The sequence below is a fragment of the Grampus griseus genome (assembly GCF_964374135.1).
Source record: "Grampus griseus genome assembly, chromosome: 4".
NCBI lineage: Eukaryota > Metazoa > Chordata > Mammalia > Artiodactyla > Delphinidae > Grampus > Grampus griseus.
In genome coordinates this window covers 60364944-60389917 of record NC_138997.1, presented here as the reverse complement: position 1 = coordinate 60389917, position 24974 = coordinate 60364944, and the positions used below count along the sequence as shown (strand labels likewise).

Genomic DNA, 24974 nt, shown 5'->3' with positions numbered 1-24974 from the left:
AATATTGAAATTAAACTCTGAAAAATATGAATATAAAGAAAACTGCAGACATACAAGGACTTTGCATTTTGATTTTTCTTAGGTCCATTTTTGGTGAAAATATAAATGAACCTTGGTCTGAGAAGCAGGCAGAGGAGTTACAAGAGGAATCAAAGGAAAATTACCCCACCTTCCAAATGTAGCCACTCATGAAGAAATACAGATAGCTTCTTCCTTGTTTTATGTGGTGCCAGAATGTTGCAAAAAGTTCCCTTCTTAGATATAGCTTTTTCTAGTGAATTTCACAAGAAACTGCATTTTAGATAAATGGGTTTCCCATTGTTCTTCTGAAATTTGGAAGATCACAAAATAATGGTCACTTTTGGAAAAAAAGTATTTTTATCTTGGTTTATAGACTTTTCCTGATTGTTTCTGTTTTAAATCAGTGGAGCCCCACACATAAGATTTATAGGGTCTAAAGACAGTGGGTGCAGTGTCAAATTAATCTGTGTGATTTATTACAAATCCAAGGATGACCCCTGATCATGCAGGGTCTGAGAGCATGGCCATAATGGTTTATGTGCCACTACTTGATTCATTGACCTTTCACCCTTGGGGCTTTAAAGTCATTTTGTGGAAATCTTTGAGGACACCATTAACCCCAACAAGCTCTGCATTCCTTTCTTTTGGCTTTTATGTTAAGCTGCCATTTTTCAAAATATCCACACAAATAATGATGTGTAATGAAAACAGCTGATTAATAAATAAGTTATCTGGGCTTTAATCAAATAAAATATTTTATAAAGAATATATTAGATTTTAATTGTCCTTCGATGGATATAAAGTTATAATTATACAAGATGAGTAAGTTTCAGAGACCTACTGTACAACATAGTGCCTATAGTTAACAATATGGTATTGTGTACTTAAAAATGTGTCAAGAAGGCAAATTTCATATTGTGTTCTTGTGATGATGATATCACGGGTGCATGTTTATGTCCAAACTCACAAAAAATTGTATGCACTGACTATGTGCAGTATTTTTGTATACCAATTATACCTCACTAAAGCTAGGGGGAGAAAAGAAACAATACTTACAGCTAACGTGCAATTTTTATTACCTTTTCAGAAAAAATAGTAGGAGGAGGAAGAAGTGGAGGAGGAAGAAGAGAAGGAAAAGAAAAAGGAGAGGAGGAGAAGGAGAAGAAAATATTTACTATTTAGAGTCAAAGAAACAACATTCATATAACCAAACAAATTACTGTGAGTCAATACCCAACCAACTGGAACTGTCAAACTAATTATTCAGTATCAGATAGTTCATAAAAATGTATTTTGTTTAATTTTTACATATGTCAATGGCCAAAGACCACCAAGAACATACCTATAGTTGAACAAGTTGGGCTCATTACTCATTGCAGTGGGAGAGAAGGAACATGGTGAGAAATTGTGAGGCATCTTAGAGGACATTCAAAATAACTTGTTATGGGATTTGGGGTTGTGTTACCAAGATTTGGGGGAGAATTTAAGGAAGCAAGGCTTTGCTTTGTATTGGATGTTGCCAGGAAGTGGAGCAATTCTATTATTTGGCTATCTTAATATATTATATCTAGAAGGAGTAAAAACTAAACCCAAGTTAAAATATTTGAGTGTTCAATGAGATAATGGATGCAAAGGGACTAGTAATTCTTGTCCAGTTTGCTTATAATAACGATTACTACAATTATTTTATTCATTTATAATTCTTAGAATGTTAAAAAATACTTGGGCATTAAGTATGTCCAAAAGGATGGAGGATAAGTTTGTGTATTCTGTTTCTTTGTGTGTAGTGATTACTCTTTTGCATGCACAGTGACCCTGACTTTATTGAAAGGAGGAATACGTTCTCAGAGTTTCATTCAAAGCCACATTAAATAAATGATGGCCTAGCATTTTAGATTTAAGTTGCTTCATGTTTCACCAGAACTAGAAATAGAATCACAGAAAGAGTTACTTAATAGATTTCATAGTGACTTTTAAACTAAGTAAATCATATACATACAACATCCTGGGAGAAGTAATTCAGTAACATAGAGTTAAGTGTATAATAATAATAACAAATTTTCCACTTGTAATAGTAGAGTGGGGGGAGAACAAATAACAAACAAAATGATGAAATTATTTGGTTTTTGGCTTTAGATTAAAATCTGGGGAAAACAATTGGAAACAGACATAAACAAAGCAATTCTCCCTTCCTCTATTCTTTACTTTTATTATTTATTAATCTATTCATGCATGCATTCTACAAATATATATCATGCAAGAGGAACAAATCTAGCAGTCTTATTTGAACAAAACAGATGATATTCTCATGGAACTTACGCTTAGTAGCCTCAAACCTTTTCTGGCAACATTAAAGAAACCGTTTTCACATACCTGGCTGGGAGGGGAGTCTGTGGGAGAATGGATACATGTATATTTATATGTATGGCTGAATAGCTTTGCTGTGCACCTGAAACTATTACAACATTGTTAATCGGCTATACTCCAATATAAAATAAAAAGTTAAAAAAAAAAAAAAGAAACCATTTTATGCCCTGGTGACTGACCTAGTCACCAAGAAAAAAATAATGGAATATAGAGAAAAAAATTTGCCAATTTACAGTTTTTATTTTATTATGCTCTTTTTAAACTAAAAGCATTTTAAAATACTAAAAATGTTTTAGAAATATTTTTATAAGTTACCAGCCTAATCTCTTTGGGCTTTCTCCTTCCTCTTGTCATGGGTATATATTGCACAGAGTTGTAGATATAAGCCATCAACATCAGTTGCATCTATTTAAACTTACTATCAAAAGTTAAGATCATTTTAAACACTTACAAGGAGTACATAAATTTGAAAATTCTTTAAGGGAGGACAACTTCACAGACCACCATCTTAAATAAGGCCTCTATCTATATATTATTATTTTTATTACTACAACAATCTCCAACCAGGATCTCTGACACTTACTGGGTTTATCCCCTTCCAATCAATTATTTAGTGAAAAAAATCCAATATTGCTGAAGCAATTGTGTCACCTCTTGCATAAAATACTACATGAGCTTTCTTGAATCTTCTGAATAAATTATACATTCCTACTCTTTGCTTATGCCTTATCATTTTGCTCTCTCACTCCCTATGTTCCAACCTGACTGATCTACTTGGGAGCTGGATTATCCTTATCTGAGCCTCAACACCCAATATTTGGTCTCACTAAATCTAATTAGAACATCTTACCCAGTCTAGATTTCAGTTCTCCTGAGACGTTTTCCGTACTTGAAAGGGACCTCCCCATCATCCACTGTCTCACAGGCAATGTTAAGGTCTTCCTAACCCCTCTGTTTTTTCCCTATCCTAGTACTTGCCATAGTTAAAAGCATTTCTGTTTGTATATCTATTTTCCTTTAGCCTGTAAGTTATTTGAGGTCTGTTTGTTTTTCCAGTGCCTAGATCATTCCTTGGGAGGTAGTAGGTGCAAAATATATATTTGTTGAATGAATACTGAATGAATTTTTTAAAATTCCATTGTACGATGCCACTAACACTCCACAGGTCCACAATCCTTTATATGAAACTCATAGAACCAGAAGTGTTTCAGAATTCAGAACTGTTTAGACAGATAATCTGTTCAGAAAGGTAATATGGTGCAAATACTACAGATTATATAACAACCCAGTAGATTCAGGGACAGCAATAAGTAATGCAATAGGTTAATATTTTTGAAGCAATACATGTGAATGGTCCTACTAAGTGGAGCAAATAAATACTAGTAAGTAACCTCACATCAAATTGGAATAAGTAAATACCAGTAAACAGATACATTCCATTGAAGTCAGATTTTACTCTCAAGCATTTAGAGTAGATCAATTTGGCTGTCAATGAGCCAAATAGATAAATAGATAGATCAATCGATCTTTGGTTTCTAAGCCTTTCTGCATTTCAGAATTACAGAAAAGAGATTGTTAGTGTATGAATTTTGCCACAGCTTAGTAATTACTAGGTTTTATATGTTTGAAATGTGTTCACTTTCTAGGTATAAAAATGTATCTCAAAGAGTCAGTCTTTGTATGTTTTGCTCACTAAGAGATACATTTTTCTTATGACTTACAAGACCACCTGAATTAATTTTTTCCTAGTTATTTTCCTTCAAAATTAAAATGAGTTTTCTGTATATGGTAGATATGTTAACCATTTTGCATATTAGATGAAAATATTTTAGAATATGTTTTTCCTTCATTTCTGTTAATTTATCACATAAACATTCAATAATTATTTTATTTCAAAAATGTCTTCCTTTTAAAGTTATGTGTCTGTGAGATACACACACACACACACACACACACACACACACAAATAGATTATTTTCCTTTTATTCTGATGCCAATATTTCAAAACCCAGAGTCTGAAATTTCTTTAGGAATGGATTCCAGTTTTCTCTGGGGCATGTTACTCATAATTTCTTCCTTTCATCCATGTATTCACTCATTGTATGAAATGAAGGGTAATTTGTCAGACACACTAGTGCTCCTGACACATGCCACTCACTTGGAGCAGTCCCTGTCATGTGGTATATTCACATTGCAACTCTTAACCAGTTTTCTCTATACTTATTAAATTTGAATTTGGTCACTAGAACCCTTGTAGTTAACTTATAGACAGGGGTGATTTTTGCAACTTACTTCACTGCTACAGTGACATGGTCTTGAAAATATTTTACTATAGTTAAAGTTATAAAAAATTTTTATTAAAATCAAAGATATTAAAGTCCACATTAAACCCTTTCCATGTGAGATTGAAGGAAAGGAATTAAGCTGATTCAACATGCCTCCAATAAGTGGTTGCAGACAACCAGACTAGTAGCTCAGGTTTGCACATACTGCAATTTGATATAGTAGTTGAAAAGTGGCCAGCTAACAGGGAATTGCAGTAATCAAGTTGTTGGGGGAAAAAAATCAATGTACTGAACAGACTTTCAATCTTATTATTGTAAGACCAACACAAGTATAAATACAAGCAGTATGTGGATAGGAGGAGGGGGAAAAAAGGAAAGTGACTTCATAGCTCTAAAGGAAAAAATATCATTCAAAAGGCCACTAAGTGTCTACATAAATCCTAAAATCATGAAATTGAAATTTGCCATTTCTGCCAAGATGTAAAATGAAATGAATTATAAAGCCACTTAAATGAGTTAATAGAATTTTGTTCTTATTTGTATAAGTTATAAGAAATTTGATTATGTGACAAAGTTACATAAAACCCAGGGAAAGTAGCAAGCCTACAAATGTTTAAATATAGGTAAATGCTAGTGAGTTACCGTACACAGGTCAGTTACATAAACCTTTTCCAATATGAGTATCCAGAATAGCTTGAATATTGGAAATTAAACCAAACCAGATTTGGGATCTTTCTTTGATTCACTGGTATACTTTGTTTCTAGGAGTAAAAAGGAGGAGGAATTAGGTGAGGGAGGATCAGTAAGGAGAGAAAAATAAGAAAAAAGGACATAAGACTTATACACACAACAGTGTTGACTACTCTCTTGGGGGCAGCTAAGGCCTAAATCAATCTGAGACTTCTCTTGAAATGTAGGCCTACATTTCCAAGAATTATATTAAAATTTCATGATCAATAATGCTGAAAGCTGCAGAACATACAAGCAAAATAAATGCTGACAAATTCACCACATCTGAATTTAATAAAATGTCATCCTCCAGCCTCAGCAGTAGTGCCAAGAGGAGATGGCCATCCTGATTAGAATCTGTCAAATGAATCTCCATTTGTCAGGTAATAATAAACTCAGGATAGTACCTTTTGTTCCAGGTTGTGTTTCTCTCCAAAATATAGCAGTCAATTCATATTCTAATATAATTCTACTGTTTTCTACACCAAGTCAACAAATCAAACAAAGACCTTTTTTTTTCCCTGAGGGAAAAATCCAATATTATTTACATATTTTAATTCTGTATGTAGATAACATCCAGACTTGAGGATTATCCTCTCTCCATTAAAGCAGATTTGGTTCCAGGGGCTCTGCTTATGTATTTTAATTAATTAATTAATTTATTTATTTGCGGTATGCGGGCCTCTCACTGTTGTGGCCTCTCCTGTTGTGGAGCACAGGCTCCGGATGCGTAGGCTCAGCGGCCATGGCTCACGGGCCTAGCCGCTCCGCCACATGTGGGATCTTCCCAGACCGGGGCACGAGCCCGCGTCCCCTGCATCGGCAGGCGGACTCTCAACCACTGTGCCACCAGGGAAGCCCTCTGCTTATGTATTCACACACCACTCATCTAGCTTTTGTGTAGTTTCTTCATCTTTGGAGTCTTACTTGTTATTTGTTAAAGACATGGAAAATGTTACCTTTCATACTTACTGAAAAAGTCAATATCACTTAAAATTTAAGATATTCTGCATGGAACCAGACACTAAGAGGTAAATATTTAGAAAAATCATCAGTTTTGGCCTAAAGGAAACTTCCACTCATTTGAAGGATGACTCATAATGCCAGATTAAACCTGAGAAAAACATTATGATCTAGAAGATATCACATATGATTGATTAGCCAGAAATATGATTTCTGCTGTCCTTTTTGTTACTGAATAAATGGCTTGAGAAAGAATGAAAAAGAACTGGTGAGTTTTTTGTTTTTTTAATATTTGCTTCACAAAAATGCTGTGTTGCTCTGTTTTTATATATTGTTAAATATTGCTATAATCTTGTAATTACTATTAACACAGGGTAACAGAATAGTCCTTAGAAGTATATTAAGTGCTTAGAGTTGCCCTTAAGTTGGTATACCTGCCAATTCACCATCCTCTCCATGATTATCTTTCTATTCAGTTTATTCTCTTCTATTTAGCCAGGGATTGATTAAGTTTTACATTTATTCATTTCATTAAATTAATCAATATTCATTGATAATCTGTGTATCCAACTCTGTGCTCAGAACCTGAAATATCCTTGCATTGATTATTGCTAAAAGTTTTTGACATTTGCTGTATCATTTGACCTGTATTCTGAACCCACCCATTGTCTTATCTGTTTCATTATGGCTAAATCTTCATCTAGAAAATAAATTTCTGAATTTGTGAGGGTGTATAACCGAGATTATTTAGAACAGATTCAAACAGTTGATTTAAGTTTACAGGGAGAACTTTTAACTCTGAAATCTGTGATTTTATAAAAAGAGAGCTGTAAGTAATAACATGGGGTTTTTTTTCAATTAAAATATGGAATTCACTTAGTGTGATTTATTTTCAGCCAACAGTATACATGTTTTAACTGTTTGAGTCCACCTCCAGGATGAAAATAAGTGTTACAGTTTCTCGAAAACAGTTATGAAAAGTGACACTCGATTGGGCTCTGGTTATGTGAAGCTTTGGAATGTGTTGCATGGAAAATTTACCAAGAATAGCAAAGTGAGAGGAGATAGAAGTATGCCATAACTAATGAGGAGCATGAAAACAGAAAACTACAAGTCACTAAAAATAAACTCAAGTTGCAACCTTATTTCTTTCCTTTACCAAAATATGCGCTATTACAGGGGTCCCTACCCACCCGTGTCACAGACTGGTACCAGCCCATGGCCTGTTAGGAACCAGACCACACAGCAGGAAGTGAGTTGTGGGTGAGCGAGCAAAGCTTCATCTGCCTCTCCCTCTGCCACTCCCCATCACTCACATTACCTCCTGAACCATTGTCCCCCCTCCCCAGTCCACAGAAAAATTGTCTTCCGTGAAACCAGTCCCTGGTGCCAAAAACGTTGGGGACCACTGCTCTATTCTATCCAAGAGGGTTTTGGATATGGCATTTTGACTTTTCTCCTCTGGAGTATAACCAAGTCATAATTAATCAAGCATAACATATTAGAAAATGAATACTTTTTAATCAAAGAGATGTTTGTGAGGTGGATGGACTTAGAGTCTGTCATAAAGAGTGAAGTAAGTCAGAAAGAGAAAAACAAATACCGTATGCTAACACATATATATGGAATCAAAAAAAAAAAAAAAAAGGTCATGAAGAACCTAGGGGCAAGACAAGAATAAAGAGGCAGACCTACTAGAGAATGGACTTGAGGATACGGGGAGGGGGAAGGGTAAGGTGTGACAAAGGGAGAGAGTGGCATGGACATGTATACACTACCAAACGTAAAACAGATAGCTAGTGGAAAGCAGCCGCGTAGCACAGGGAGATCAGCTCGGGTGCTTTGTGACCACCTAGAGGGGTGGGATAGGGAATGTGGGAGGGAGACGCAAGAGGGAAGAGATATGGGAACATATGTATATGTATAACTGATTCACTTTGTTATAAAGCAGAAACTAACACACCATTGTAAAGCAATTATACTCCAATAAAGACGTTAAAAATAAAGAGAGATGTTTGACATCATTCTGGTTTAAAAAAGTCTTAATTAGATGTGACTCGACTTATTCATATTTTGCTAGGTCAATCAACAGGTTGAAATATTTTGGTTATCATTTGGTTTTGCAACATATGGGATATGTAGTAAACCTGTTATCCAAGTTTTCCTCCATTTTTGCTTGTACTAAAAATAGTAAGCAGCAGAGTATAAGACTGAAACACTAACTCTAAAAACGGTTCTTGCTGTCTATTACTATTCCTATTACTTATTTCAGGTGAAAGGAAAACCAAGTTGGTAACTGTAAATTGATCATTTATTAACCCCTCCTTTTCACAAATGCTTTTATTTACTGCCTCTTTCAGCAGAGGTGGCTGCCATTAGTGACTAACAGGACAGAACAATAATAAAATTTCTTCACCAGTACCTATTATAGATGACTCTGTGACAGTTTGTGGGTCACAAATGGAAGGCTTCCTCCTTGAATGGAAGTTTTACCATTTTGTTATTTTAAAGAATATACCAGGAATTTGAGTATTAAGTTAGGAAGACTAGTTTAAAACTCTGAAATTTATAAACATTAAGATTTTGGCAACATAGCTTATTTAGGTAAAGACAAGTTTGTATATATACTTAAATTATAATTGTACATTTTAGATACATAATAAAGTATATTTAAATTGGGCTTCATTTTCAGGGTTGGACAATGGAGAATAAAACACAGCATGGACTAGTCACTTTTGTTCCTAAACATTTCTTGTTTTTTTCTCTTTCTCCTTCTTCGCTTTCCAATTATTGTAAATTTGTGTGAATATAGTTATTACACATATTCCCTTTGTACTTCTACCTATAGCAATATTTATACATTTCCCAGCCATTTCTAACTTTCATACTGAGAGCAACAGAGTTATAATAATAGTGCATCTGCAAACAGGTCACAAAGTTCACACAGCTTTGTTGAATCCAAAGTAATTTTTCAGTTATAACGACTGTTTGCCTAGATCCATGTAACTTACTCTTCCGGGTTTATATGAAAATATACTTTCCTAGTTGTCACGGATACCATTTAATTAATAACCCTACCACATCATACGAATTAATCTGTGAGAAATCTATTCCATGCTACACAGAAGGCTAAATTTTAAAGTTAAATTTTTAGTATACTGTCTATCAATAACATACAAGTTAGGTTAAGCAGAAGTGTGCAACGTTAGAGAAATGTTTGAGAAGACCAACAATTTGGAACATATTTAGTTTTTATAACAGCAGTCCCCAACCTTTCTTGGCACAAGGGACCGGCTTCGTGGAAGACAATTTTCCATGGACCAGAGGTGGAGGGGATGGTTTGGGGATGACTCAAGCACATTGCATTTATTGTGCACTTTATTTCTATTATTATTACATTGTAATATATAATGAAATAATTATAAAACTCACCATAATGCAGCATCAGTGGGACCCCTGAGCTTGTTTTCACTTGCTGCTCACTGTTAGGGTTTTGATATGAGTCTGCAAGCAATTGATTTATTACGGTCTCTGTGCAGTCAAACCTCTCTGCTAATGATAATCTGTATTTGCAGACACTCCCCAGTGCTAGCATCACTGTCTCAGCTCCATCTCAGATCATCAGGAATTAGATTCTCATAAGAAACGTGCAACTTAGATCCCTCGCATGCACAGTTCACAGTAGGGTTTGTGCTCCTCTGAGAATCTAATGCTGCTGCTGATCTGACAAGAAGTGGAGCTCAAGCAGTAAAGCGAGCGATGGGGAGCGGCTGTAAATACAGATGAAGCTTCGTTAGCTCGCCTGCTGCTCACCTCCTGCTGTGCAGCCCAGTTCCTAACATGCTACGGACCAGTAGCAGTCCATGGCCTGGGAGTTGGGGACCCCTGCTTTATAGTACAAACTATCCATACGTTTATTCTTTACTCTTTCTTCTGTGAAGCTAAAAGACTGTTAACTTCAATGAGTAGAAGAACTGTATTCAGACATTTGATTTCCACTCCATCTTCTAAAGCCCAAATGAAGTTGAGGTAAAAACTAATTTGAAAAGGTGGAAATATGCATACAAGAATATATTAAAATTATTGAAATAGAAAACTTGATTTTAATTTTTTTATTCTGCCTGTATTATTTCAGATTATGTTTACATAGACTGGGTTTCAAGTAAAAGAAAACCAATTCAATATATTTGTGAAAACAAAAGAGATTCACATGAAGCAAAAACCTGGGACTTAAATAAGGAAGTAACCATTTTTAATAAAAACATAGGCAACAAATGTTACAGATCAGTATTATTTTATAAATAGAATGTCAAATATACCAAAATTGAGTGCCAGAGAATAAACATTAATATTTGGATGATTAAAAATAAGAAAATAATGCTCATTGAGCAAAATAAATGAGGAAATATGTCCCAAAATAACTGTGTGTTATCTGGAAAAGTAGAACAGAGGTCTGAGAAAAGAGAAGAAACCCAGGACTAACGGAATGGATGGCATTATCTAGATATCTTCCCCAAAGATCTTTCTGAGGATTGTATTGAAACAGGGTAAGTATACACATCCAGTAGTTATGTTTATTTCAAACAGGCATTGAGATAAATGAACATGGAGTTACCACTTCTTGGCTGTTCAATGGAACCAAACAGTATGATTTGCCAACACAAATGACAGGAATGAGTTATATCTAATTAACAGGTAATAATATATTACTATGGTTCAAAGTTGATTTCATTAAAATATAAAAGAGGTAATATATAAATAATTTCTTCATATCAGACAAAAGAAGTCACTTTATTTACCCAATCACTAATAGTGTACTAGAAAAAATTATAAAATGTTTGAAAGAAAACATTGTAGGGATAAGTCTTTTTGAATTTATTTGAGGGGAAAGCAATATTAACATATCAAATAATTCTGAGGCTGAATAAATATCAATAGTGTATAAATGAAGTGGAGGTGAATTGATCTTTCCAGAGTAATAGCTTAACATAAATCTGATTGAAAAATAAATAAATCATAACCGTGTCATAGCGGTGTACTACAGAACATTTAAAATTACTCCTAATAAGGCTAACAACTTCACACTATAGTTAGGTTGCAGTGGGTCCTGGAATGTTTTACTTTCAAGCTGTCTAAGAGATTTCAAAGGGTTGACTACAAAATGTGTTTACTGAGGCCCCCCCTTGTCTTCTGATGTGGTGTCTTCTAATGAGAGTATTTCTCTGGCACTCTTGATGAGCTCAGCAACCACTCTCTGCTATATTTACTCAGACCTAATGTCTTTCTCTCTAGTAGCTATGGTAGTAGTCAGTACTGCAGCTCTTGGACTGTTCTTGCTCTCTCTTATAATTAAAGGCTCAGTAGGAATTCAAGGAAATATCATAGTCTTTAGTGGGCAGGAGGAGTTGTATTTCTCACTCTGAGGCTTTAGCTGGATTAAAAGTAACATGAAACCAATTATTCTGTTTTTAAGTTGTAATTTATAAAGGCTGTAATGGTAATTTAAATGCATTGTTATTTTAATTTTAGTGATTTATTTTCACAGTTAAACCATAAGAAGATAAACCTTAATTTTATATAATTTTACATTGTGATTACTATTATTCTTATCATTAAATATCATTTATCTGTGTCTCTATTTTGTTCCTGACAATATGCAATATGACTTACCTGAAAAGCTTATTTAATCCCTCTGAATTCTATGAGGTAAACAATGTTACCATTACCATTTGGAATTACCAGCTTATTAGCAAGAGAGAAAAGAAGTCAAGGGTTTTTATATCATGCTATGTGTCAAAAGTATTAAATGACATAGCAAGAAATGAACATGTCTGACTGATATGTCAAAACAAACAAACAAACAACAAACAAACAAAAAAAAAACTTGTACTCTTAAAGAAGAGGTAAAGAGTAGGAAAATGAGGGGATAAAATCAGGACCAGGACTGCTTTTATATTGATTTGTGAAAATAGTCCAGTCAATTTTTTAAAACAAATATCCTAGAACTCTCATAGCTTCCATTATTTGTGCTTGATTTTGAGCAGAAGTTTGAGATGAACAAACAATATTCTTAAGCCTCTTCAGACGAAATTAACCATCTGTAATCTCCTCTATACATTTTCTAGTAAAACATTTGTGCAGTGAAATAAAGCTGGTTTAATATTTTACTTTGACCCTTTTATAATATTGAATACATTTGGGGGGGAAAAACCCTGAAATATATCTCAAAGTTTACCTAGATGTTTATTAATAGAAATATGGGCAAGATGCACCCTGGATTCTAGAGTCAGCACAACTGACTTCAAATCACAATGGTTACTTCAAGCTGTGTGACCTTAAGCAAGATATTTCACCTCTCTAAAAGCCCATTTTCAAAATGGGTAGACTCATAGAGTCAGAGTGTGTTATATAAGTTAACACATGTATTGCACATACAACAGTGCATGACATGTAGTAAGCCCTTGAGTGAGCATTAACTGTTATTATTATCATATATGCAATAGAAAGCAAGACACAAACTAGATATTTAACACAAAAATGCACTAAAACAGTTTATCCAATCCCAAAATTAATATTTTATCTTTGATTGCAGTATAAAATTTTTCTGGGGGGAAAAGTGTTCTACAGAATTGATCAATGAAATGTTTAAAGCAACTTGGAAACCTAATGGTAACATTTAGCAGTTTTATGTGTAATATAAAGGCACTGATTTAATCTAAAACTTGTATATCTTTCACTGACACACACATATACATGTTCATTTATGACAGGATCAAAACAAAGCTTCAAGAAACAGATGTCCATCACTCAGCTCTCAATGTCATAGAAAAAGAATCTATTGGCCCTTTCAGAAATATATCTGTATCCAGCATCACTCAACAGGTATATGACTCCAATTTACTTACTTTCTATGAATGGTTCATGAAAATGAGTCTTTTATGATATGTTATTCCCTCTACATTAATGATTTGATAAATGAAGATTGAATACTAATAATAAATTATTAACTTCTGGGTGACAAAGTATCTCAAATGCTGTTGAATACTTACAAGCAGTGCTAAGGTCTATATGATTACTTAATCAGATCTCAGGGGATTATTGAGAAATCCAATGAAATGAAAATTAGCTATGTTTTTTATCTTAATATACAGTGGGTTCTCCTTATTGTTATCATTTCAAGCAGGGGTGATTTGCAACCATTAATTAGATAATTGAATACAAATTAGGCTCTTTTTCCCCAAAGGAAAAGGCTTAATTTTCAGATATTCAAAAGCTGTTGTCCATTTGTTGTATTTGTGGTTTGATTTGAACTTCCCACCAATTAGTGTATTATTATGTGGTAAAACAATCATTCAGACAGGAGAAAGAAATGAACTAATCACTGTTCCTCACAAAATCACAAAACCTTGAAGACTGAAGAGGTAAAGCATATAAAATCCTTAAGCAGACAATTTATGAACCATCAGTTTTCCAAGGATCTCACAGATACTGCATTAGCTGTTTAGTCAAGGCTGTGGTAATGAGTAGAGACCAAAATTTCAGTGGCTTATAATAGAACATCTGTGTAGGTATGCAGGTCATGGGGGGCTGTTCTCCAGACAAAATCTTTCAGTCACTCAGTCTGCTAGACATTTTGCTATCTTCAGCATTGGTTTCCAATGTCAGACTGTTCTTATTAGCATAATCAAGTCTAAGTTGCCAAGTCGGTTTCTAGCTGCAGGAAGAGGGAAGAGAAAGAATGAGAGTGCATGGGAGATTTTTGTGTTCCACTGTGGAAGTAGCACTTATCATTTTTTCTCAAATGCAATGGCCTGGATTCAATCACAAGGCCACACCTGAAATGCAACCTGAACAAATATAATATGGCTGTGCACCCTAAAATAAAAGGACATGGCTTTTGATGAAGTACTAGAAATCAGTGGTGGAGAATGTATTTATCTGAATATGCCCATTAAAGGAAGGAAATTAAATAGTCTACTGATGAAAAGGATAAAATAAGTTCAAGTAAAAGATTTAACAAAACTAAACATAATTAGAAGAAGACTGAATCAGGAAACTCTCATCAGACACTGAATCTGCTGGCACATTGTATTTGTACTTCTAAGCCTCCAGAACTGATCCATTCCAGGATCACACATTGCATTAAATGATAACAACGTACAGCTGTCAGTGGATGACTGAGATAGAAAGGTGGTGAAATCACATTAGAGAAGATCACAGAAATTCAGAATACCATTCATTTCTTCATTCTTTCATTTCTTCATTCTCTAATGGAGGAGGAGACAAGATGGAGGAGTAGAAAGAAGTGGGCTCACCTCTTCCTATGGAAACACCAAAATCACAACTAACTGCTGAACAACCACGGACAAAAAAATGCTGGCACCTACCAAAAGAATACCCTGCATCCAAAGACAAAGAAGAAACCAAAATGAGATGGTAAGAGGGTGCAATATTGATAAAATCCAACCCATACCTGCTGTGTGGGCAACCCACAAACTGGAAAACAATTAGATCACAGAAGATCTCCCACAAGAGTGAAAGTTCTGACCCCCACAGGAGGCTCCCCAGCCTGAGGGTCTGATATTGGTAGGAGGAGCTCCCAGAGAATCTGGCTGGGAAGACCAGTGGGGTTTGATCTCAGGAATTCCAAAGGACTGGGGGAAACAGAAATTCCACTCTTGGAAGGTGCACACAGTGTCTTGTGCACACAAGGACCAGGGGGAAAAAACAGTGACTTTATAAGAGACTAGGCCAGACCTACCTGCTAGTATTGGACAGTCTCCTTTGAAGGCAGGAGGGTAGGGGATGGCTTTGGCTCCCTGCAGGGACAAGGACACTTGTTGCAGCTGTTCTGGTGAGTACTCATTGACATGAGACCTCTCGGAGGCAGCCATTTTCTCACCAAGACCTGGCCCCACCCAACAGCCTGTAGGCTCCAGTGCAGGGATACCTTAGGGCAAACAACCAAGAGGACAGGAACACAGCCTCGCCTATCAGCAGACAAGCTGCTTAAAGTCTTCCTGAATAAACAGCTGCCTGATAAACACACTCCCTCACACAGCCCTGCCCACCAGAAAGACAAGACCCAGCTCCACTCACCAGTGGGCAGGAACTACTCCCTCCCAATAGGAAGCCTGCACAAGCCTCTTAGAAAGCCTCATCCAACAGGAGGAAGATAGTAGAAGCAGGAAGAACTACAACACTGCAGTCTGAGGAATGAAAACTGCAATTAGAGAAAGTTAGACAAAATGAGATGGCAAAGGAATATATCCCAGATGAAGGATCAAGTTAAACCCCAGAAGAACAACTAAATAAAGTGGAGACAGGAAACCTACTGGAAAAATAATTCAGAATAATGATAGTGAAGATGAAAGATGAAACAGGACCTCGGAAAAAGAATGGAGGCAAGGATCGAGAAGATGCAAGACATGTTTAGCAAAGACCTGGAAGAACTAAAGAACAAACAAACAGAGATGAATGATACAAGAACTGAAATGAAAAATACACTAGAAGGAATCAACAGCAGAATAACTGAGGTAGAAGAATGGATAAGTGACCTGGAAGACAGAATGATGGAAATCACTGCCACAGAACAGAATAAAAAACAAAAAGAAAGAAAAGAAATGAGAAAAATCTGAGACCTCTGAGAAAACATAAAGTGCACCAACATTTGCATTATAGGGGTCCCAGAAGGAAAGAGAAAGAGAAAGAACCTGAGAAAAGATTTGAAGAGATATTAGCTGAAAACTTCCCTAAAATGGGAAATGAAACTGTCACCAAAGTCCAAGAAGTGCAGAGAGTCCCAGGCAGGATAAACCCAGGAAGGAACACATTGAGGCACATAGTAATCAAATTGAGAAAATATTAAAGAAAAATATTAAAAGCAACAAGGGAAAAGCAACAAATAACAAACAAGGTAACTCCCATAAGGTTATCAGCTGATTTCTCAGCAGAAACTCTGCAGGCCAGAGGGAGTGGCACAAAATATTTAAAGTGATAAAAGGGAAGTACCTAAAAGAAAGAATACTCTACCAAGCAAGGCTCTTGTTCAGATTCAATGGAGAAATCAAAAACTTTACAGACAAGCAAAAGACAAGAGAATTCAGCACCACCAGACCAGCTTGCAATAAATGCTAAAGGAACTTCTCTAGGCAAAGAAATGGCCACAACTAGAAACAAGAAAATTACAAATGAAAAAGCTCACCATTGAAGGCAAACATACGGTAAAGATAGGAAATCATCTGCACACAAATATGTTATCAAAACCAGCAAGTGTGAGAAGAGGAGAACACAAATGCAGGATACTGGAAATGCATTTGAAATTAAAAGCCCAGCAACTAAAGCATCCTTGTTTATATGTAGATTGCTATGTTAAAACCTCATGGTAACTACAAACTGAAAGTCTACAATAGATACACACACACACATACAAAGGAATCCAAACACAAAACTAAAGTTTGTCATCAAATCACAAGAGAAGATAACAAAAGAGGAAGGGAAGAAAAAGGACCTACAAAAACAAATCCAAAACAAGTAACAAAATCCAATAAGAACATACATATTAATAATCATCTTAAATGTAAATGGTTTAAATGCTCCAACCAAAAGATATAGACTGGCTGAATGGATACAAAAACAAGACCCATATATATCCTGTCTACAAGAAACTCACTTCAGATCTAGGGACACATACAGACTGAAAGTGAGGGGATGAAAAAATGTACTCCATGCAAACAGAAATCAAAGGAAAGCTGAAGTTGAAATACTCCTATAAGATAAGAAAAAATAGACTTTAAAATAAAGACTGTTATAAGAGACAAAGAAGGACACTACATATTGATCAAGGCATCACTCCAAGAAGAAGATATAACAGTTGTAAATATATATGCACCCAACATAGGAGCACCTCATTATATAAGGCAAATGCTAACAACCATAAAAGGAGAAATCGACAGTAACACAATTTAGTGGAGGACTTTAACACCCACTTTCATTAATGGAAAGATCATCCAGACAGAAAATTAACAAGGAAACATAGACCTTAAATGACACATTAGATCAGATGGGCTTTATTGATATTTATAGAGCATTCCATTCAAAAGCAACAGAATACACATTCTTCTCAAGTGCACATGAAATATACTCCAGGATTTATCATATGCTGGGAGACCAAGTGAGCCTCAGTAAATTTAAGAAAATTGAAGTCATATCAAGCATATTTTCTGACCAAAACACTATGAGATTAGAAATCAACTACAAGAAAAAGAACTATAAAAAACACAAACACATGGAAGCTAAACAGTATGCTACTAAACAACCAATGGATCACTGAAAAATCAAAGAGGAAATCAAAAAATATCTAGAGACAAAAGAAAATGAAAACATGATGATTCAAAACCTATAGGATGCAGCAAAACAGCTCTAAGAGGGAAGTTTAAAGCAATACAATCTTACTTCAGAAAACAAGAAGGATCACAAATAATATAAACAACCTAACCTTACACCTAAAGCAACTAGAGAAAGAACAAACAAAACCCAAAGTTAGTAGAAGAAAAGAAATCATAAAGATCAGAACAGAAATAAATGGAATGGAGACAAAGAAAATAATAGAAAAGAACAGTGAAATTAACAGCTGATTCTTCGAAAAGATAAACAAAATCAATAAACTTTTAGCCAGACTCATCAAGAAAAAGAGGGAGAGTGCTCAAAGCAATAAAATTAGAAATGAAGAAGGAGAAGTTCAATGGACACCACAGAAATATAAAGGATCTTAAGAGATTACTACAGGCAACTATATGCCAGTAAAATGGACAACCTAGAAGAAATGAACAAATTCTTAGAAAGGTACAATCTCCTAAGACTGAACCAAGAAGAAATAGAAAATATGAAAAGACCAATCACAAGTACTGAAATTGAAAGTGTGGTTATAAAATTCCCAAAAAAAACAAAAGCCCAGGAACAGATGGCTTCACAGGCGAATTGTATTGATATCAAACCTTTAGAGAAGAGTTAACACCTATCCTTCTGAAACTATTCCAAAAAATCTCAGAGGAAGGAATACTCCCAAACTCATTCCATGAGGCCACCATCACCCTGATACCAAAACAAGATAAAGATACCACACAAAAAAAGAATATTCCAGGCAAATATCACTGATGAACATAGACGCAAAAATCCTCAACAAAATACTAGCAAACTGAATCCAACAATACATTAAAAGGATTATACACCATGATCAAGTGAGATTTATCCCAAGGATACAAGGATTTTTCAATATACACAAATCAATCAGTGTGTTACACCATATTAACAAATCGAATAAAAAACATATGATCATCTCAATAGATGTAGAAAAAGCTTTTGACAAAATTAAATGCCCATTTATGATAAAAACTCTTCAGAAAGTGGGCATAGAGGGAATATACCTCAACATAATAAAGGCCATATATGACAAACCTATAGCTAACATCATAGTCATTGGTGAAAAGCAGAAAGCATTTCCTCTAAGATCAGGCACAAGACAAGGATGTCCACTCTCGCCTCTGTTATTCAACTTAGCTTTGGAAATCTTAGCCACAGCACTGAGAGAAGAAAAAGAAATGTAAGGAATCCAAATTGGAAAAGAAGAAGTAAAACTGTCACTGTTTTTAGATGACATGATACTATACATAGAAAATCCTAAAAATGCTAGCAGAAAACTACTTGAGCTTATCAATGAGTTTGGTAAAGTTGCAGGATACAAATTAAATATACCGTAATCTTTTGCATTTCTATATACTAACAACTAAAGATCAGAAAGATAAATTAAAGAGACAATCCCACTTACCATCACATCAAAAAGAGTAAAATACCTAGGAATAAACCTACCTAAGGAGATAAAAACCTATACTCCAAAAAGGATAAGATGCTGATGAAAGAAATCAAAGATGACATAAACTGATGGAAAGATATACCATGTTCTTGGATTGGAAGAACAATATTGCCAAAATGACTATACTACCCAAGGCAATCTACAGATTCAATGCAATCTCTATCAAATTACCAATGGCATTTTTCACAGAACTAGGACAAATTTTAAAATTTGTGTGGTTACACAAAAGATGCTGAATAGCTAAAGTAATCTTCAGAAAGAAGGGCAGAGCTAGAGGAATTTGGATCCCTGACTTCAAACTATACTACAAAGTTACAATAATCAAAACAGTATGGTACTGGCACAAAAACAGACATATAGATCAATGGAACAGGATAGAAATCCCAGAAATAAAATCATACACCTATGGTCAATTAATCTACACCAAAGGAGGCAAGATTATACAATGGAGGAAATGCAGTCTCTTCAATAAATGGTGCTGAGAAAACTGGACAGCTACATGTAAAAATATGAAATGAGAACAGTCTTTAACACCATACACAAAAGTAAATTCAAAATCGATTAAATCCTAAATGTAACACTGGATACTATAGAGTTCTTAGAGGAAAATATAGGCAGAACACTCTTTGACATAAATCTCAGCAATATATTTTTCAATCCATCTCCCAGAGTACTGGAAATAAAAACAAAAATAAACAAATTGGACCTAATTAAACTCAAAAGCTTTTGCACAGCAAAGGAAGCCATAAACAAAATGACAACCCACAGAAACCAAAAGACAACCCACAGAATGGGAGAAAATATTTGCAAATGACACGATTAACAAAGGATTAATCTCCAAAATTTACAAACAGCTCATGTGTCTTAATATCAAAAAAACAAACAATTCAATCAAAAAATGGACAGAAAACTTAAATAGACATTTCTGCAAAGAAGACATACAGACGGCCAAGAAGCACATGAAAAGATGCTCATTATTAGAGAAATGTAAATCAAAACTACAATGAGGTATCACCTGACACCAGTCAGAATGGTCAGTTTAAAAAAATGAAAAAATCTGCACAATCACAATGTGGTAATAGATAAAAATGAGCAGCAAAGAAAAGTTAAAAGTGCATTAAGTGAGCCTGTAAACTAAAATTCTAATACATGTAAGGAAAGATAGTAAACAAAATCAATAAGCGTTCTTAGACAAAATGAAAATAACGGAACAATCTGAAAAATGAATAACTCAGAATCAATATACAATTAGTTTCTAGTCACCATAACTATTTTTATTCCTGTATTCTGTAATACACTTTTGTGTACTAGATGAGTTTTGAAAACTTTTTGGCACATGGTATATGTTCATATTGGAGTATTATTTGTTTTTGTCACATTGTGTATTCTTTTCATTATACTGTGGAATAAGACTTATTCTTTGTTTTTCTCAATTAAAACTGGTAACTTTCCTTGATATCAACTAAAGGACTAACTATCATATACAATGTTAGAAAATGTATTACTACATTTAGAAAATGTAACTATCATATACAATGTTATATATACTATCATATACAATGTTATGTATACTATATATACTATACTATAATATACTATCATATACAATGTTAGAAAATGGATTACTACATATCCAAGCAATTCATCTTACTTGGATAGATTATCATAGTTGCTGCTGAATTTACTCAAGGAAAATTACTTTTTAGCCATATTACATGAAAATTGAAATCAGAGAAACAAACATGTTGAATGCCAATTGCAGCTTGGATTTACTGTGTTAATCTACATGTTGTTTACATAAATAAAGGGATATTGAATAGAGGAAAAAAAACATGTGTTTGGCATTCAGTAAACCTGATGTCAAATATTAGTTCTTTAACTTAATCATGTGTCTTTGAATAAGTTGTTAAAGCTTCCTGAATGTCACTTGGAAACGAATTTCCTCATGTCTAAAGTAGTTGTGATATTGCATGAGATAATAAGTGTAAGGTAGTTTTTACATTGCCTGACACTTCCTGGCTGCTTGATAAATAGTAGTACTTATTGTGGATATTTTATTATCTTTGTGATTATTAGCTTATCTTACCACCTCTTGAAATATGCATATAATTTCATCTTTGGTTTGTTTTCAATATTAAATAAAAAATTTACCTTTAAAAAATACACTTAGTAACCTATATTCTTCTGAGCGTTGACACAGCATTAAGAGGTACTGGAGTAAAGAAACTAACTTCCCTGCAATTCAGTCCAGCACTGTTGTTTGAGCAAAAAAGTGTATGTGTTGGTTTTCTACATGGTATCAGGCATTGGCCTTAAAACACAGGGCTTACAGTGCTTTGTCCACATGGTAGTTTTGTAAGTGCCAGATTTCACAATAATGAACCAGTTTGATCTATTGTCTATGCTTTAGATCCATGTAAAGAGGATATAAATCCATATCACATTCAAAAATGGTATGTAATAAAAAAATTGATTCATTATTAAGAAAGTTGTATAATTTGCAACCACTTCTAAAAATTGGTTACTTATTACTTATTCTGCAATTTTTTGTTTTAAAATAGTACTGTTATTTTCATATTGTATTATTCTTCCATTGATATTACATTTCAAATTTTCCTTTATTATGGTAGCAAATGGGAAAAAAAATTTCACCCTAGAGATTACTACTAGTGAAAATTATTGAATAAGTTTAGGATACATTAATGGATAACGCACCATCAGTTGGTTTGTACAATTTGTTTGGTGCATATCCCTTATCGTTTCAGGCTGGCATAATTGTGCTAGTAGGCACGTCTCTGACAAAAATCTGTATATGGTAATTTCACAGACAAAATTTTAATTTGTATAAACATGATGTCTCAACTTAAACAGCTTTACTTATGTTCTTGATGATGCCATGACTTTCTTTTCCACGTTAGAATACCGAAAGACAGATCTTTATTTATTTACTTATTTATTTATTTTTAAATCTATTTATTTATTTTGGAGGAGGAGCCAATGTAATGGCTAGTCTTTATTGGAAAGAAGAAACTGTACCCCACATTTTGAGTGAGTTAGTGCAAGGGGTCGGTGGGCCAGCTGGTGGGGCACCAGCTTGTAATGGGTTTCACAGCTAGGGTATTGCTGGGCCTGGCCTTTGTGTGGTCAGAACCAGATAACAGCACAGTTGTCCTCTTCAAGGATGTAGACCACTATCCGCTTGTTGGTGATGGAGGGGACTAAATTAGGGTATTCCTTGCTACCCGAGGCTGCCTTTGGGGCAAACATTTTATGGGTCTGGTCCCTGGCATGCGGCCAGCATGACCTCCCTCTCCAGCCCAGTCGCCTGCTCATGACCAGTAGGAACACCACCTCCAGATGCCATAGACCGCACTGCGGCGACTCCATTGGGAACGCAGGTCCCTAGGGCCTGCGCGCCCAGCGCTCCAGCTCCGCGGAATAACCTTGAAGCCATCATGCCTAAAAGAGATCTTGAATTGTCTGAAATCACAGAAGAAGGGTAGTTGATTCTACGTCATTGAGGCTAGGTCATTCAGCTCATCTGGAAATTCTAAAAAGCTTTCCTAGGTTAGTATGAAGTTCGGAAAACCTAGTGAGAATATATAATAGTTCTAGGAAATGAGAATAGAGAACTTTTAAAAGATTATTCTAGGACTGCTCCTACAACACAGTTTTCCTTGAATGGATCTTATGAGCTATCCAGGTAGATCGAGCCAAAGCTTTGGATAATTGCTAGCGTATCTGAAATGCTGCTTTCATTTAGTACTCAAGTGGCAACATTTTTTGTAGTGTATAATCTGTTTGCTATTTATCCCTGTCTATTAAAAAACAAACAAAACAGGAACTATTTCCTTAGTAGCTTTTATGTCTTTGTTCTGTTAAATTTGCCTCTTATAATCTGCTGAAAGCTAGCACTTAAAACAGCGTTCATGGTTTGTGTGTAAAATTGATTGTTTTAAATTACATTTGACTTGAATTGGAGAGTTTGAAAGGTGGCAATTGGAAATGTGAGTCTAAAATTATTGTGTTCACATTAGTCTGGACTTTAAATCTTAACAGTTCCTATGTTCTGTGTAAAAGCCAGCAATAACAACAAAAACAAAAAAACAACAAAAAAAGAAAAGTATCTTATATATGGTTGGAGGTGTGCAGCAGGTAATACTCTCCAGAACAACATAACCTGGAACATTGCTCAAAATTCTCTTCATTTAATGTATATGCCTTTATCCCATATCTATTTATTTATATGAAACAGAATAAAATTCATATTAAATGGCTCAACAGTTCTGATATTTCTGTTATAAATGTAGAAAAGACATATGAAAATATATTTTAATAAGGATGAAACAAAGCTTATTTTTTTCCCCTGCCAGTTCTAAGGGGGGAAAAAAAAACAAAGGCAAAATCTTAACTACCACCTATATAGATTTCCTAAACTGTATTGCGATTCTTAACATATTCCATTTCTATCACAATAAATCCATTCTTGGTTAACTCCTCATTCTTTTAGCAATTAACACAATTTATCGGGTCATGAATATGCAACAAAAATAACGCTTGACAGATTTTTTTCCATCCTAGTTATGAAACCAGGTTTCATTTTTCCATATGGCAGTCCAACTGCTGGCACAATTGTTTTATTTCACTTGGCATTGACTGCCCTATTACTGTCTTCCATTGCCTTTTCTTATCAGTGTTTGTCCAAATTAAACATTTTTGCTACTTAAAGCAGAATTATTCAATCATTACATTTTTAAAGTAGCAAGAACTTTTGAGCAATTGAGTGAGTTTTAAGCAAAGAACTGAAATTAGATGTAGGCTGCATGACAATCTAATTACATAAACGCAGTATGGAAGTACCATTCTACATTTAATGCCTAAAATGTATAAACCTTTTCTTACTGCTACAGCCTCTACCTTGCATTGTTAACATGGATAATAAAGTTGAATGTAAAGAACAGGAGAATTGCAAAAGGAGGTGTGAATTTGTTCCAGTACTGTTGAAAGCCAACTCTGTAACCACTGGTAAGCCACACAGCCCTTCTGTGTCTCAGAGTACTTAGTGTGTGTGTGTGTGATATCTGCTCTGTGCACTTACAACAGAGTGATGCGAAGGAACTGAGGCAAACAGATGAAATGTTTCTGACTTCTCTGACATTTGGAACAGCAAAAGCCAGAGACGCTGTAATGATTAGTCTGGCATATTTTGAATAGTAACAGACCTCCATGGTGCTATTTCTTTACATTTAGTTTACAATTTGGATGAAAAAAATAGTACAACTTTAGGAAAAATATAACTTTTAGTCAAATTTGAATGTATTTAGAAGCTCAACTGTTCTAATTCCCTATTCATGTATATTAAAGTCAATGAGTTTGGGGAGAACTTTTGGTATCCTGGGGTGGTCAGATTTTAAAGTTCCATTTTGTTAAGTTTTTAAGATTATTTCATAGTCTTGGTAACAAGTGGCAAAATAATATGATATGAACAATATTTTGTAAAAATTTAACCAAAAATTAATGGTTGTCTAAAAGCTCCATATCAATGACAAAACATTGCAACAAAAGAAAAATGAGATAGATTTAAGAGAGAATATTATAAAGAAGACTATATAAACTGGAACATCCCTAGTGAAATAATTGTCTTTTGTAATGCCTCCTTAAAATGACTGGTGAAGATACCCACACTTGTGCATAAAGAGCTTGGTACATGTAGATGGAATCTGCTCACTGAACCTTGT

General features: G+C 34.7%; 1 pseudogene across 1 annotated transcript; it reads right to left on the bottom strand.

The window, feature by feature from the left end:
- Positions 1 to 22242: 22242 nt before the first annotated feature.
- LOC309822281 (cytochrome c oxidase subunit 5B, mitochondrial-like) lies at positions 22243 to 22690 on the bottom strand (annotated as a pseudogene). Its single transcript has one exon. The product of its transcript is annotated as a cytochrome c oxidase subunit 5B, mitochondrial-like (transcript).
- Positions 22691 to 24974: the final 2284 nt, after the last annotated feature.